This window comes from Hyalella azteca, unplaced genomic scaffold, assembly GCF_000764305.2.
Source record: "Hyalella azteca isolate HAZT.00-mixed unplaced genomic scaffold, Hazt_2.0.2 contig7350, whole genome shotgun sequence".
Taxonomy (NCBI): Eukaryota; Metazoa; Arthropoda; class Malacostraca; order Amphipoda; family Hyalellidae; genus Hyalella; species Hyalella azteca.
Genome location: NW_025937478.1, coordinates 70974 through 84604, shown reverse-complemented (window position 1 = coordinate 84604; position 13631 = coordinate 70974).

Sequence of the window (13631 nt, the reverse complement as noted above, 5' to 3'; positions counted from 1 at the left end):
AGACGTGGGAATGCTAGTGGCGCGGTATTGAGTCTCTTAAGGTCTGTGACTCGTGCCAAACGTTTGGTTGTACCAAACGCCCTGTGGTTCGGCTAAGGCGTGTAAGTCTGAGACCAGACTGCGCTAGCGTCTTACAATTCTATTTCGGATTAGGGAATAAAACACAGAAGTAATTCTCTTAATTTACTGGGCCAAGGTCCGGAGGCCAGATTAAGAACGTTATTACAGATATGCAAATGATTATGACAACTGGAGTTACTTTAAGTTGTAATATCCTAGGTCGGTGCTAATAATATTAATATGTAACCAAATAATATCTAACAGGAAATCAACTGCAGTTACTAATTGATAATGATGCTGAAGGCAACAACATGGATAATAATGTTGAGTCAGAGTTAATGGGTAACTCTGTTAAAATTCACCAGGCTAGCAACGTTCCTCGAAATGAGTTACGGGGGTAACTGAATGAAATATATATACATGGTCGCTACAATATCAAATAAGGATGTTTACAGATTGTTATTTTAGTCCGTTGTATTAGGGCAACATTGTGTTCCTACACCAGACTTTACTATTTCGGTAGCTCCATTCAAATTCGTTCTAATGGTCCCAGCCATTGTGTTGCATATATGGGCATTATTCCTCCGTGAGCATTCAACAAGTTACCCATGACATTTTATTGTTTCAATTATATCATTTGAAACAAAATTATCGTCAATAAATTTACTTTTCAATCTAGTATCATGATAAATTTTGAAAACGTCACTGATTACCGAGGCAAACAACAGCAAATTTACCTTTCATGACCTGTTTTGAGTATAATAAAAAAAATAGACGAGTAAAACGTCCTTGCTTTTGATCGGAGCTGAATGATTCTCTTAAATTTTCTCTGACCAAAATCTAAGCAAATTATAAGAATTGAAATTTTGATGCCAAAAAAGAGCATATAATAAGATGCGCCAAGAAGATCGACTCTTAAGGTGCTAAATCATGGGGCGATTAGTTGCTTCTGCTACAGTTCTGCAGGCTGAGAGCCTATACACGAGTATAGTGTTTTCGGTACACTGCGCCCGCGTCAGTGCGACGTTGGGAGGTGTCGAGTAAGGGTGTGCACGATGGAGGCATGCGAGGATTCTACAGCAGTGCGCGCTACAGTGGGCGAGAGAGAGAGCGACGCAGCTATGCTCGGTATGACGGCCGGGCCGCTACTGAGCGCAATAGACTCAGTGTTGCCAGGTTTTTTCTTGGCGAGAATACCAGATTGCCTTGCTCAAAATACCAGAAATATACCAGAAATTTTATCGTTCAAAAACAGACTAATACCTCAAAATTTAATAAAACTATTCGTCAGAAACGCTGGTTAGAAAAAAAAATTATCTCATGTACTGTGCAGTTATCTGGCTTGATGATAATTCGCCAAATTGAACACGTTATATTTTTTTCCCCCTCTGTTTGGAACATTTCGACAATTTTCTTTTCCTGTGTTTGATTACATTGACACTTTTTCCTTTTTTTATCAGTGTCATTGTGGCACTTTTTCCTCTTCGCTCAACATGAGCAAGCCACGGAAACAGGTCATCATCATTTTGCTTTTTTTCGTACATGCTTGCATATTGCATTAATCTAACATTTCGGGCGTGATCACTTGTTGCGGTTGAGCAGATAGCTTTTGGTCCAAATAAGGGACTCCAGTACCGTAGTTGAAATTTTATTCCGTTGCTTGTTTTTCACATAGTTGACTTGTGAAAACACTTGCACCATGAATGCTTTGGAGACAGGTCAAAGTAGACAAGTGATGCAGTAGGCAGCCCGCAGCCAGTTCCCTGAATGGATGATAATTGTCAAGATCAGTGAAATGTTGAATGGCACCCCAGAATTCAAGTGGCACTACAATAAGTGGCACTCTAGAATTCAAAACCACCAAACAAAAATGGTGGAGCTTGCGTCGCAGAGATCGGTTCGACATCCTCACTCGTCCTAGGCCATATCATCAGTTCATCACTGATCAGTAATCATTCGAGGATCATCACTCTCATGCTCATATTGCACTAAGCACTTCTGTTAAATGGTAACAATTAAATTGGGGTTATTTTATCAAGCGGTAAACTTGCGGTTCCAAAAATGGCGGGAAACCTCTAGTCGCGCCACTCTGATTGTAATCTGTATAATCCACGCCTACGTTAGAGGAAATTCAAACTTCAGAGGTGGAACTTAATGCAGTAAATTTGCAGTAAGTCAGAAAATACCAGAAAAATACCAGATTTAGGCAAATATACCAGATCTGATATGTTCATACCAGACACCTTCTGAAAATACCAGATTTGTGAAATCTGGTATAGAAATATACCATCTGGCAACGCTGAATAGACTGCTTCAAAACAACTCGAGGTGCTCTGCCTGCAATGAACCAGCTAGTTGCCTCTGAACACGTCAAGCATTACAAATTTTACTTGCGTCGCCTAGTAGACACAACTAATAGCCCCGTGTCTAAGCACCTTTAGCCTGGGTAGGGGGCTTGTGTCTGTAAGTGGCGATGGCATAGGAATGACATTGCCATCAGGATTGTTAAAGTCCCAGCCTAATGTACTCCTCACGATGGCTAACGCAGCTATTATGAACCCAAATGGAAGCGGTTGCAGCTACTACTTGCTTCTACGCAGCAGTTACGGGAAAATTATTCGTTAAAATCAATCGTAAACAAGAGAACGAAGTCATGCTGAAGCTCTCACGCAGCAGTGGAGAAATTTGAAGTAAAATATCAAACCCTGAGTAAAATATCAAGTTAAGGCTATTAGATAATGGGACACATTTGTTTTTATTCACACAACTTTAAGAAAAATGTCGGCGCGAGTTATACTAATCATAAAGAAGCGTGAGTGGAGACTACGGATGGCCACCTGGAGTTAGATATTGAAATACGAGTAGCAAACATTCTCTACTTTGCTGCGATCCCTTGTAGAAGCAGCCAATTTCGCCATCAAACTTTCGAATCGAAAGTACGCTTTAGAAAAACATAAAACCACAATGTTTACCTCACACACTCTCATGCCAGAGACCGTGTCGGTACAAGACCGAGAGCCCTGTCTTCGGACTCTCCACTCGGCGGCTTAGTAGATAACGCAAAGGTCCGTGAGCAACTAGAGCCGACTTCACCTCTCCAACGAGATCCGACTTCACTTCGTCAGGATCAAACCCTCGATCCTCCTGGCTCCTACCTTCAACCTACCCCCACTGCAGGATGACGGGGAACTCGTACCAGTGTCCCAGCAGACAATGGAACAAGCAGATAAGGAAACTGAACTGGTTCCTTCACCTGTCCCCATAAAATCGACACAAATACGAAGACCTCCAGATTGCTACGGTTATTAATAAGCAGAGTAGTGTATGAATATTCGCTTGAATAGGTTTATATTTCGTTTGAATAGAAAATTATTTTCGGACTAAGCGACGAATTTTGGGAGGGGTGAAGTAAAATAGTCGTTATTTCTAAATGAATAAAGCTCATTTTATACGACAACCTGACGTTTGATGGTCTGACTTTAACAATCAACACCGCATCAGTGTCAATGTACCCGTCTATCTGAATGTTCTAACCGCTGTCGTTATGTAATGTACGTTCTCTGCCACGAACATTGTTGACTTTAAATCCGCTGTATAATTGTTTGCGTTACTTGTTATATTTGCGCTATGCGAAACTAATTAATATTTAACAACAGTTACTGCCATTTCAATAACAGCCCAGTGGTTACAGTTCATAGTACCATGATTGGCGCAGGTTCGATCCCAGCTACCTGCGACAGTTTCTGGTCAGAATCGGCAAGGAGGCCGGGCGGTTAAGCACAGCAGAATTGTAGCAGTGAGTTGCGAGTTCGAAACCGCAAAATGCTGTGAATGTTCTACGATCTTGAGAATCGGCGACAGGCCTACGGCCTACTAAACGCTGAAACCGCTATTATTATTAGCGCATTTTCTCATTTATGGAAAAAATGCACTATTGTGCTCGCTTTGTCCGTCTGTCTGTCCGTCCGTCCGTGACCTCAGGTTTTCGTCGACGAGCAAATGCGCTCTCTCTAACTCACTGCAGTGAGTACTGAGTTATAGTTTTATTATTATTAACTGAACATTAGTGCGAATAAAGATTGGTTTGCTAAGTCTTCCTCATTTCACAACACAAATTCTCCATTCTCAATTGTTCGCTTTCATACGTTCACCGAACATATGCATTTACCCAACATATTGCAATGATCACAAACAAATTTGAAAATAAGCGAAAGTCCTATAATGACGGACGACGAGCCTAGCTGGTACAGGCCGGACGACGAGCGTAGAAAACAACGGCTTTCCTATGGAATGAAGCGACTCAAATATTAAAAGAAATATCGATGGCGTTCGATAGTCATTTCAACGAGGTTACCAATGAACGGGTTAAGACCGTGCTAATGATAGGCAGGAAAATAAAAGCAGTGTAACTATATTCTGCTTCTTTATTCTGGTAGGCGAGCGAGAGAATTATTTATTATGAGAAATGAGGCAAAGGCGAAAACTGTATAGGGTGGGAAGCGTGCAAGTATAAAAGTTGTTAGTGGAGGTTTAGACGAGGTCATGTATAATAAATGTGTACAGAAGAGGCCTGAGAAAACAACGTATGTCAGTTGAATGCACTGAAAACTTCAGTGCACAACAACAATAATAGTTTAACTGAAATGGAAATAATACTTCCAAGTTCGAGGTAATCCATTTCCTATATCCTAATAAGTAACAAAAATAACATCCCCATGAGTTTCAAGTTTTTCTGGACGAAACCTACGTTTCAAAAATATGATACTGTATATAATAAAGAATATCAAATAGAATAACCTCTACATAAACAGTAATCAGACTTTTATCTTCGTTGAAATGACAATTAGAAGTTCATATTGTCAGTGCAATTTGATGCTGTCACAATACGTGAAATTGTCTCCAACATATTCATACTTCCCATGAACAATGCATCATTGATTAATTTNATGTGAAAGAAGCTTAACTTCACTGGCAGGCATGGTCACAGAACTCATATTGCAATGCACTGCTGATCATCAAATAATAAATAGATCCTTTTTATGACAAGATCCTTACTTGCTCGCTGGCAAACAGAATCAGTACTGAACATAATTACTGTTGACTAAATTCAAACAATACACAATTAATACATAGAAAAGCAAAGAATAGATTGCACAAATAATGCAATGCATTAATTCATTTAAGAATATAAACATATTGCACAATTATATACAAGTCCACAGCATGAATGTCCCGATGCCAAATACAAATTACCAGCTTCAAACTTTATTTGCAGGATAATCTCACACAAATTTGAGGAATAAGATTCCTCAAGCTTTAGGAGCTTCTTTGCCTTATTGAAAACCAACTATCAAGGTACAAATATTAATATGTGAATTTTATGCTTTACAATTCACTAATGCAAATGATGAATTTACCTCTTTTTCACTACTGTCAATTGGTTCCACCTTCACAGCTATGTCCTCTCCTCCATCTTGAGGCTCCCCCTTGATGTAAACTGCCACCGTTTCTAGGGGAGGAGATGAGCCACTGGCCTCTGTAGCTGAATAAATTGACATAGAACATCATGAATAAACTTGAACATGAGACATTAACACAGATGACAAACAATGTGTCACTGCTTCCACAAAATTTGGAGCAATATCTTCAAGTTAACTTAATCTTTAAATTTAATTTAATCATCACAAGAATAGTATTTCCAATTTTACACAATTGTGAGCAATTTATGCATCCCATAAAACTACAGCTCACCATCAGCCTCAACTTTGCAAGATTCAGAAGACATTTGGGTGCTCAGCTCAGCGTGCCAGCTGCTGTTGACTGCATCATCAGAGACATTGTGCATGCCTTCATTTATTCATCATAATACTGATGGAATTTTGCTGGTTTCAAGTTAAACTGAAGTTTATTTGTAATCAAAGTCCAAGTATTAATTGAAAGCAACTCAAGAATCAGTGGCCTTATTCTGTGAAGACATTTTTGGATGTTAGAGAAAGAACAAGTTTGTATGCAGTACACTGGCATTATTTAGAGTTCAAGTGTCCAGTGCAGAAAACTTCAAGTGCAGCACTGAGTCCTGGCAACAGCATGCAACACTCTAGATTATTTAGGAGTTTGATAGTTTGAGATTTTTCTAGATTGTATTCTAGATCACCACTCTACATTATTTAGGTGTTCGATAGTGAGACACTTGATACAGACTATAACATCCCTGTTGGGCTGCATCAACTTCTGTGGAATTTTGATTGATTAGTCTAGCTTCCTAATATTCAATAATAGTGCATTTAGTACACTACAACAAATAGCATACAATCTATAAAGAAATTTCAGACTGTGTGAGCTTCAGATGTTTTATTTTGATGATAGACCTAATTTCAGCAGGCCCCTAAAAAGGCCCAAGTTTTCATACTTTTTGCAAACCAAAGGAAAAGAATAGTATATTCTGGATATTTGGGATAAACAAGACTGCATATTTTATATAGATTGATCTATAAATATAGAGGATGGATATGCTAAAATAAAAAGTTTCATTTCCTCTTTAAACTTTTGAATATTGCTATCATTGATGATGCAAATTTTTTTCAGAGATAAGAGTAGAAGCAAACCCCTATTTCAAAATAAAATGATGTCACCAAGTAATTTGACAAGGTCATTCAATTATTGCCGCTTCAGGATTAAGTCCATAGATACACCAGATATGATTTATGGGCATACTGGGATTTGGAGGGATTTTTTGTGGGTTTAATAATAACTAAGTGAGAATTTCCATGGAATGCAATGGATATTATTGCTGGCTGTGGGTTATAAAAATTTCCATTTAAATCCCTACAAATGATTGTTTTACAAATTTACTTAATATTTAAAAAAAACTTCAAGTGGGATAGCTCATTGAAACCTTGAATATAATATACAAAAGAGGCTGATATACACATAATACAGAGAGATCAAGCACCAGACTGCCATATATAGTCAGCAATTCATACTTACTTTTCACACGCAAAAACATTATCTACCAAACACTGGCTTTGTTATCAACATGGGCAGTTAGGGATGCATGTTAGTGGCAAGCTTGGCATAATACCACAATCACTACCGTAAAATGGGTAACTTTGACTCCCGGGGTAACTTTGACCACTTTTCGTTTTTTCAACAAAAACCCCCAAAACTCAAAAACTATTTGACATAGAAAAATTTTGTCAATGGGCATTAAAGGCCTAATACTGAGGCTACATAACACAATAGAAAGATTTTAAAAGTTTGCATATCTAATAGGTTAAAAAATTAAAAATGTGACCTACAAAAAAGAGCTATTATTTAAAGCCTGTCAGATTACCCCCCTCCAATTTTTTTTATTTTTTTTGAAAAATAACTCCAGGTTTTATTGCATTGTAGTAGAACTCTTCTAGTTACATATGCAAATGAAAAATTTTAGGAAAGTGTCATAGTTTGCAAATGGGAGGCGCTGCCCCCCAATGGGGGAACTTTGACCACCTAATGTCAGCCCTGATGGGGTAACATTGACCGGCATGTTAATTATTTAAAATGACCATATATAACATTTTGTTAGATACACCTATTAATGTATTTTCTTTATGTTTCAGACTCTAATTATTGTTAGATATAGAGTTTAAACTTATTAGTATTGACCCTAGTTCAAGATGCATAGGACCTACAAACGTCCAAAGGGGGCTCGTACCTACCAGAATTACAGCAGAGATCTTGTTAATCAAGTAGTGCAGAAGATCAAAGACAAGGAAATAAGTTTGACAAAAGCTGCAAAGCAGTATGGCATTGGCAAGTGTGTTCTTTTCAACAGAGTGCATGGAAAAACTGTGCTTAGTCCTGGACGACAGACTGTCCTCTCACAGGTAGAGGAGGCCCTTATAGTGAAGAGGGCACTTCAGCGCAGTGACTATGGCTTCTCTCTCCAACCAATGGACTTGCGCATCATAGTCAAGAGCTACCTTGATTCAGAAGAGCGCACTGTTCCCATGTTTTCTATGAATTTGCCAGGCCCAGACTGGGCCCAGTCCTTCATTAAGTGGCATAGTGAGATCAGAAAGAGAGTAGCCAATGACACAGGTAATACAGGAACAGTTAGCTATTATGTTTATTTCTTTAAAATATGTTCAAAAAATGAAAATTTTTCTGCTAGTTGTGTGTTCATTGCTAAGAAGTTAATATTTTATTCCCTGTACAGGTACACCAGCAGGCACACCATCAAACTCAGTACCCACTGCAGTGAGTGAGAGCTTATTTTCTCGTCAACAAAAACATGAAGTCACAGACAGACGGGCGGACAGATGGACATGGCGAGCACAATAGTGTATTTGTTCAATAAATGAGAAAAAGCGCTAAAAAGCCTCTAAATCAAATATTTTTAAAATTATGTTAGGCGGCTGTGAGACATACCAAGATAATTTGATTAGGCTATTGTGATAAAAATGGCTGAAAATAAGATATTATGCATTAAGTGTTTGTAAAATGAAACTATTGAAGTATTAAATATTTCATAAATGCCTGATATACCATATGCAATAATTCCTCATGATTAAATAACAGTTGGCAAAGAATAGGAACAATATATATTTACCAAAAAGTATAGCAAAAGCTCAGTTGATTGAGACAAATTATGATGAGGTGCATGTTAAAATATTGCTAACTGAGAGTACATTTGTACTTATCACGCAGCAACAGCAAGGGTGCTGACAAAAAACAAAGTACACCACCAACAATGATACATGACTGACCACTTAGCAGATGCTGAACTTAACTCAATGCTTGTCAATAAAAATTGTAGACTAAGTAAGAAGTACCATTTGTAGCCTTGTAGGGTTCAATTACCACACAATAATAATAATTATAAATAAAAAAGCATATTTCTGATAACACTGGAGTTGTACTGGTAGTTCATTTTTGTTATTAATATAGATGGTTTCTCTTTCAGACTGGGAACAAAATGGTTGTGGCCACTAAAATGGCTTTGGGAGTGCAGACAGGGGTCACAAATTCAGCTTTTAATTCAAGCAAGCCCTGGTGCCAATGCCCATCATGCAATAACTATTCTAAGCCAAGAGACAAGAAGGTGTACTCAAGTAACTCATTTCTATATACCAACTTCAAGTCAAAACTGTCCCATACCATTACCTGCAAGTGCAACATCAAATATTCTATGATTTTGCCAGCCCCAGCTTTGTTCCCAGCCAGCTGCAATGATGCTCTCCACTGTTTATAGTAGCCAGTGGAGAGTAACAATAAATAAATAAAATAAAGAAAAACAAATAAAATCCTACTTCTACACTCCCATCTGCCATGCTGATCAATGGGAAAATTCGTTCCCATTGACATTCTTCTCTCTTCTTTAGGATAAATGTAAGAATTGTGAACAAGAATTAGGCATATGCATATCCATTCCCACAGTCAGGAAGGTGTGCCAGGAGCTAGGGAATATATTTGGTCATTTTTTCCATCTGGAGGGTATGCCAAAGTAGGTAGAGAAGAAATAAGCTTTATACCATGCATGGAATATATTTAATTTCAGAAATATGTCTAGAAATTTTCAGAGCCGCAGGATTCAAGCTATAAATTTCTATTGAGTTGTTAATAAAAGTGCAGATTGAGATTGGGTCAAGACTCAAGAGGCTTTAAAGTTTTAAAAACTTTACAGGTATGTTCCTTGAAGCTGCAGAATTTCAGTATTATGGATAAAATTTTCAATCTTGCTGTATACCACAAATAGTTAAAACACCTAATTTCAGTCAGGCATGGAATATATGATTTATTTTATATATCTACTCTCAAGCCACGACTCAATTTTTCAAGCCATGGTTTTATGGGTTTGCCAGCCATGTTCCATTTCTTTGAGCCATGGATTCCATATCTTGGCCATGAAAAGCCATATACAAGCTGCAAACTTGTTTACATAGTCACAAGCTCATGTTACCCCAAATATCTAATTTTACCCTAAAAAAGCCCAATCATACATCAACACTAACATTTATCTTCACTTAAGGGGACCGTTTCGCACAAATAATAAATTGTTTACTTTTGGGTGGATCATTCTGAAATTCGGTACACATATGTAAAATGTAAAAGAAAATTGTTTTTGTTCATGTAAATTTTTCAAAAAAATGAAAGAAAACGTGAAATTAATAGAAAACGAAGAAATAAAGGGGTACTTTAGAAACCTATCTCCTCCTACAGTATATATGCTACAAGGTCGAGACACATTGTTACCGGTGTCTCAACGCGGGTGAGACGAACTCGTCGCCTACTTTAATTGACTAAATTGGTAACAAAGATTGAGTTTAACTAGTATGATGACTAAAGGTTGAAAAGGAAAATGAAACGCAAATACTGGTTCTAATAGCTATTGGGATCTCATACAGTAAAAGTGACAGGAAAATGACAGAACAAGGCATATGTGTAAAACTGACTAACTGAAGCTGAACTAAAGGTGACACCAAGTCAGAATTCACACAGATCAATGAGTAAGATGCACACCAATAACTGCTTCCAATGCAAGCCAGTTAGGAGGTTTATAGGGTGCTTTGGAGCAAATCACTCAAGAGGTTAGGAACTAGGGAGCGTGGGACAGCAATTTATACAGCAAGTGTGTTAAGTGTGTTTATACACACTTTAGAATAGTTTTTGGCATAAATTTATGTAATCAATTACTGATCTAAACCTGACCTGAAAAGAATGAGAATTATTTTAGTTGAATTTATAAAATAGTTAAACACTTCAATATAAACACACAGTAACACACATCAGAGGGAACAAGGGGACAACATATAAGAGGAACAAGAGGGTGTGCTGCAAAGTAGCCTAAACCACCCCCGCCAACACCACCTCAGCCATGGGGCATCAAGAACCACACCCAGATATTTATTATTCTGCACGTATTCCAGAACGGTTCCATCAACACTCAGGGGAGGAGGTGTGATTTGCTTATTTGTAAAGCACATGCATTTGGTCTTTGAGAGACTGAAGGTCAATCCCCAGGTCTTTGTCCAGTTGAAGAACTGTGAGAGTTGTGACTGGAGCCTGGCAGTGGCACTGTTTATATCTGGACTACCTACTAGTGAAGAAAGTAACATCATCAGCATATTCAGCAGTGACCACCCCTGGCAGTGATGGGAGGTCCCTCATCATAACGTTGAACAACAATGGAGAAAGAATGGCACCTTGTGGGACTCCAGATTTTACTGACTTGTAGCTTGAGATTTCACCTTCAAAGTGCACCTGAAAGGAGCGATCAGCCAAATAGGCCTGCAGCCACCTCAGGATTGTCCCATGCAGGCCACACTGACTTAATTTGTACAACAATCCCGTGTGCCAGACCCTATCAAATGCCATAGTGAGGTCACAAAATGCCACTAGCATGATAGATTTTGAGTTTTGTGCAGTACGCCCTGCAGCCTCCAGCCTGGCAACCTGATCTATTGCTGCAGTTTGGCAACAGAAGCCTCCCTGCAATGCACGGAAGCAGTTGTTCTGTTCTAGAAAGAAGACCAGACATTTGTTAATTATTGATTCAACTAGTTAACCAATGCAAGAGAGCAGGGATATGGGTCTAAATGATGAAACAGAGGTGATGTGAATAAGTAATTGATTCACGTTATTTCATCACTCCGCACTCTCTGGGTTGAATATTTTCTGAGTTATAAGCGTTGAAGTAGTTAAACCGTAAGAGGTCGTTTTGCGGTAAGCACTATTGACGAGTGCTAAATGTTGTGGTCGAGTGCGGAGTTTTACTGATAGTGCTGTGTGGTGGTTTAAATTAAAATATTATTTTTTGATTTTCGGCTTGTGTATACAAGATGCTTATATAGTCGTAAGATTCGACTGTTCAAACCAAGATAAGGCAATAAGTTTAATTGTATGAGCATGAGTATATTGCCGTTTTAAGCATAAGTTATTTGTCAGATTTTTTTATTTTTTGATTTGTAAAACACAAAAAGGGGATATGCGTAGTTTGAGTGCCCAATTTTTCAACATAGGATAATGAAAAACGTTAATTTACTTCTTGGCAAATTCGCGGAATTCGTTCAGCCGCGGCGTTCCATCGATCAATCGTTCGCCACTTCAGCGACTTCAGCGTCTTCGGCGTCTTCAGCTTTTAAGTGTTACCCCTTGTGAATCAAGTCACGAAAAGTTCAAGAATCGGCAACAGGCCATGGGCCTATTTCTTCAACGCCGACACTTCTATTCTATTCTAGATCTTGACCCTCAGATGAATTTATCGTTTATCACTTTCACAAATATAAGGAAACAGAGAGGTTTGCAGGAACGTCCTCTTTCAACAACGGTTCAACCTTCTCTCTGCCCTATTCTTTCATTAATTCGTGGCGTCGCCGCACGGGCGACATTCAAAAATATAACAGTTAATTTAAAGTGACCCTAGAGACATAATCGCTAATGCTTTTTCGCTCACGTGTATTGTGGTCACTGAATACGCAAAAAATTTTGAGCCGTAACTAAGCTATTGGCAGCGGGTGCCATACTCTGTAGCAGATTTAAGTTGACACTCTACGTAGGGCTCAATTTTCATGAACTCGCCGGCTTGCCTTCCCATTATCTCCCTGATATTTTTTTATTCCTTTTCTACTGATATATATGTTGTTACAAAATTTGTGAATAATCATCTGTTACGAAACAAGTATAAGGAAAATCTCACAAATTATTGACGAAATTGATTTTGATTTGCAAAATTAACAGCTATATTTTTACTACTTCATGGGAAATAAATGTCAACTGATAAACAACGAGACAGTTTTATATCAGTAACTCGACTTGACATTACATTTTTTCATGGGTAGCTATTATATTTTGAACTTGACATAAAAACCGACCACTTACTCACCGTGCAATTAGTTTTCAAATTGCCCAAGATTATGTACAAATAATTACATATACAATATATATACCAACTGATTATTTAACTTATTTCAAAAACAGTTTACATGTAAATGATATACGTTAATCTTACAGTCAAGGTAATGCAATAGATTATAGAACATACGTTGTTTACAATTTGTGGCAAAAAGTCTGTACCCGGAAATTTTTGAAGGAATTTTAGTCTACGCGAAGTGCGAGAAAATAATAAATATATAATTCTTAATAGAGGGTTGCTCAAGTTTCTACCAGACTTTCTGAGGTTAGGGAGAATAAATCTAGATTTTGGGGCAAGATTTTGTTCCATCGATTTCTTGGAGAGAAGCCGTTGACAATTTTCATCAAATTGCGAGGATTTGAGAAGTGAAGAGACACAATTCATTAATAACGATCTAATACCGACAACTTGGTAAAATTTTGTCCCGAAGTCGTACATGCTCTCCAGTCAGACAGGGTTTCAATACGACAATACCCCATTTACCTTTATATGTTACTTAAAGCGTTCATATTAAGGTGACGCAACGAATTGAATCAACTATTACTACATAGATATTATATGATAACGAACATTCCTCATCGCAGCTGGTTAACTCCTTTTCACGCTTAATTCCTTCTGCATTTATTTGATTCACAGAAATTCTTTTGCTCTCTCACAGATTATTTCATAACCCTAG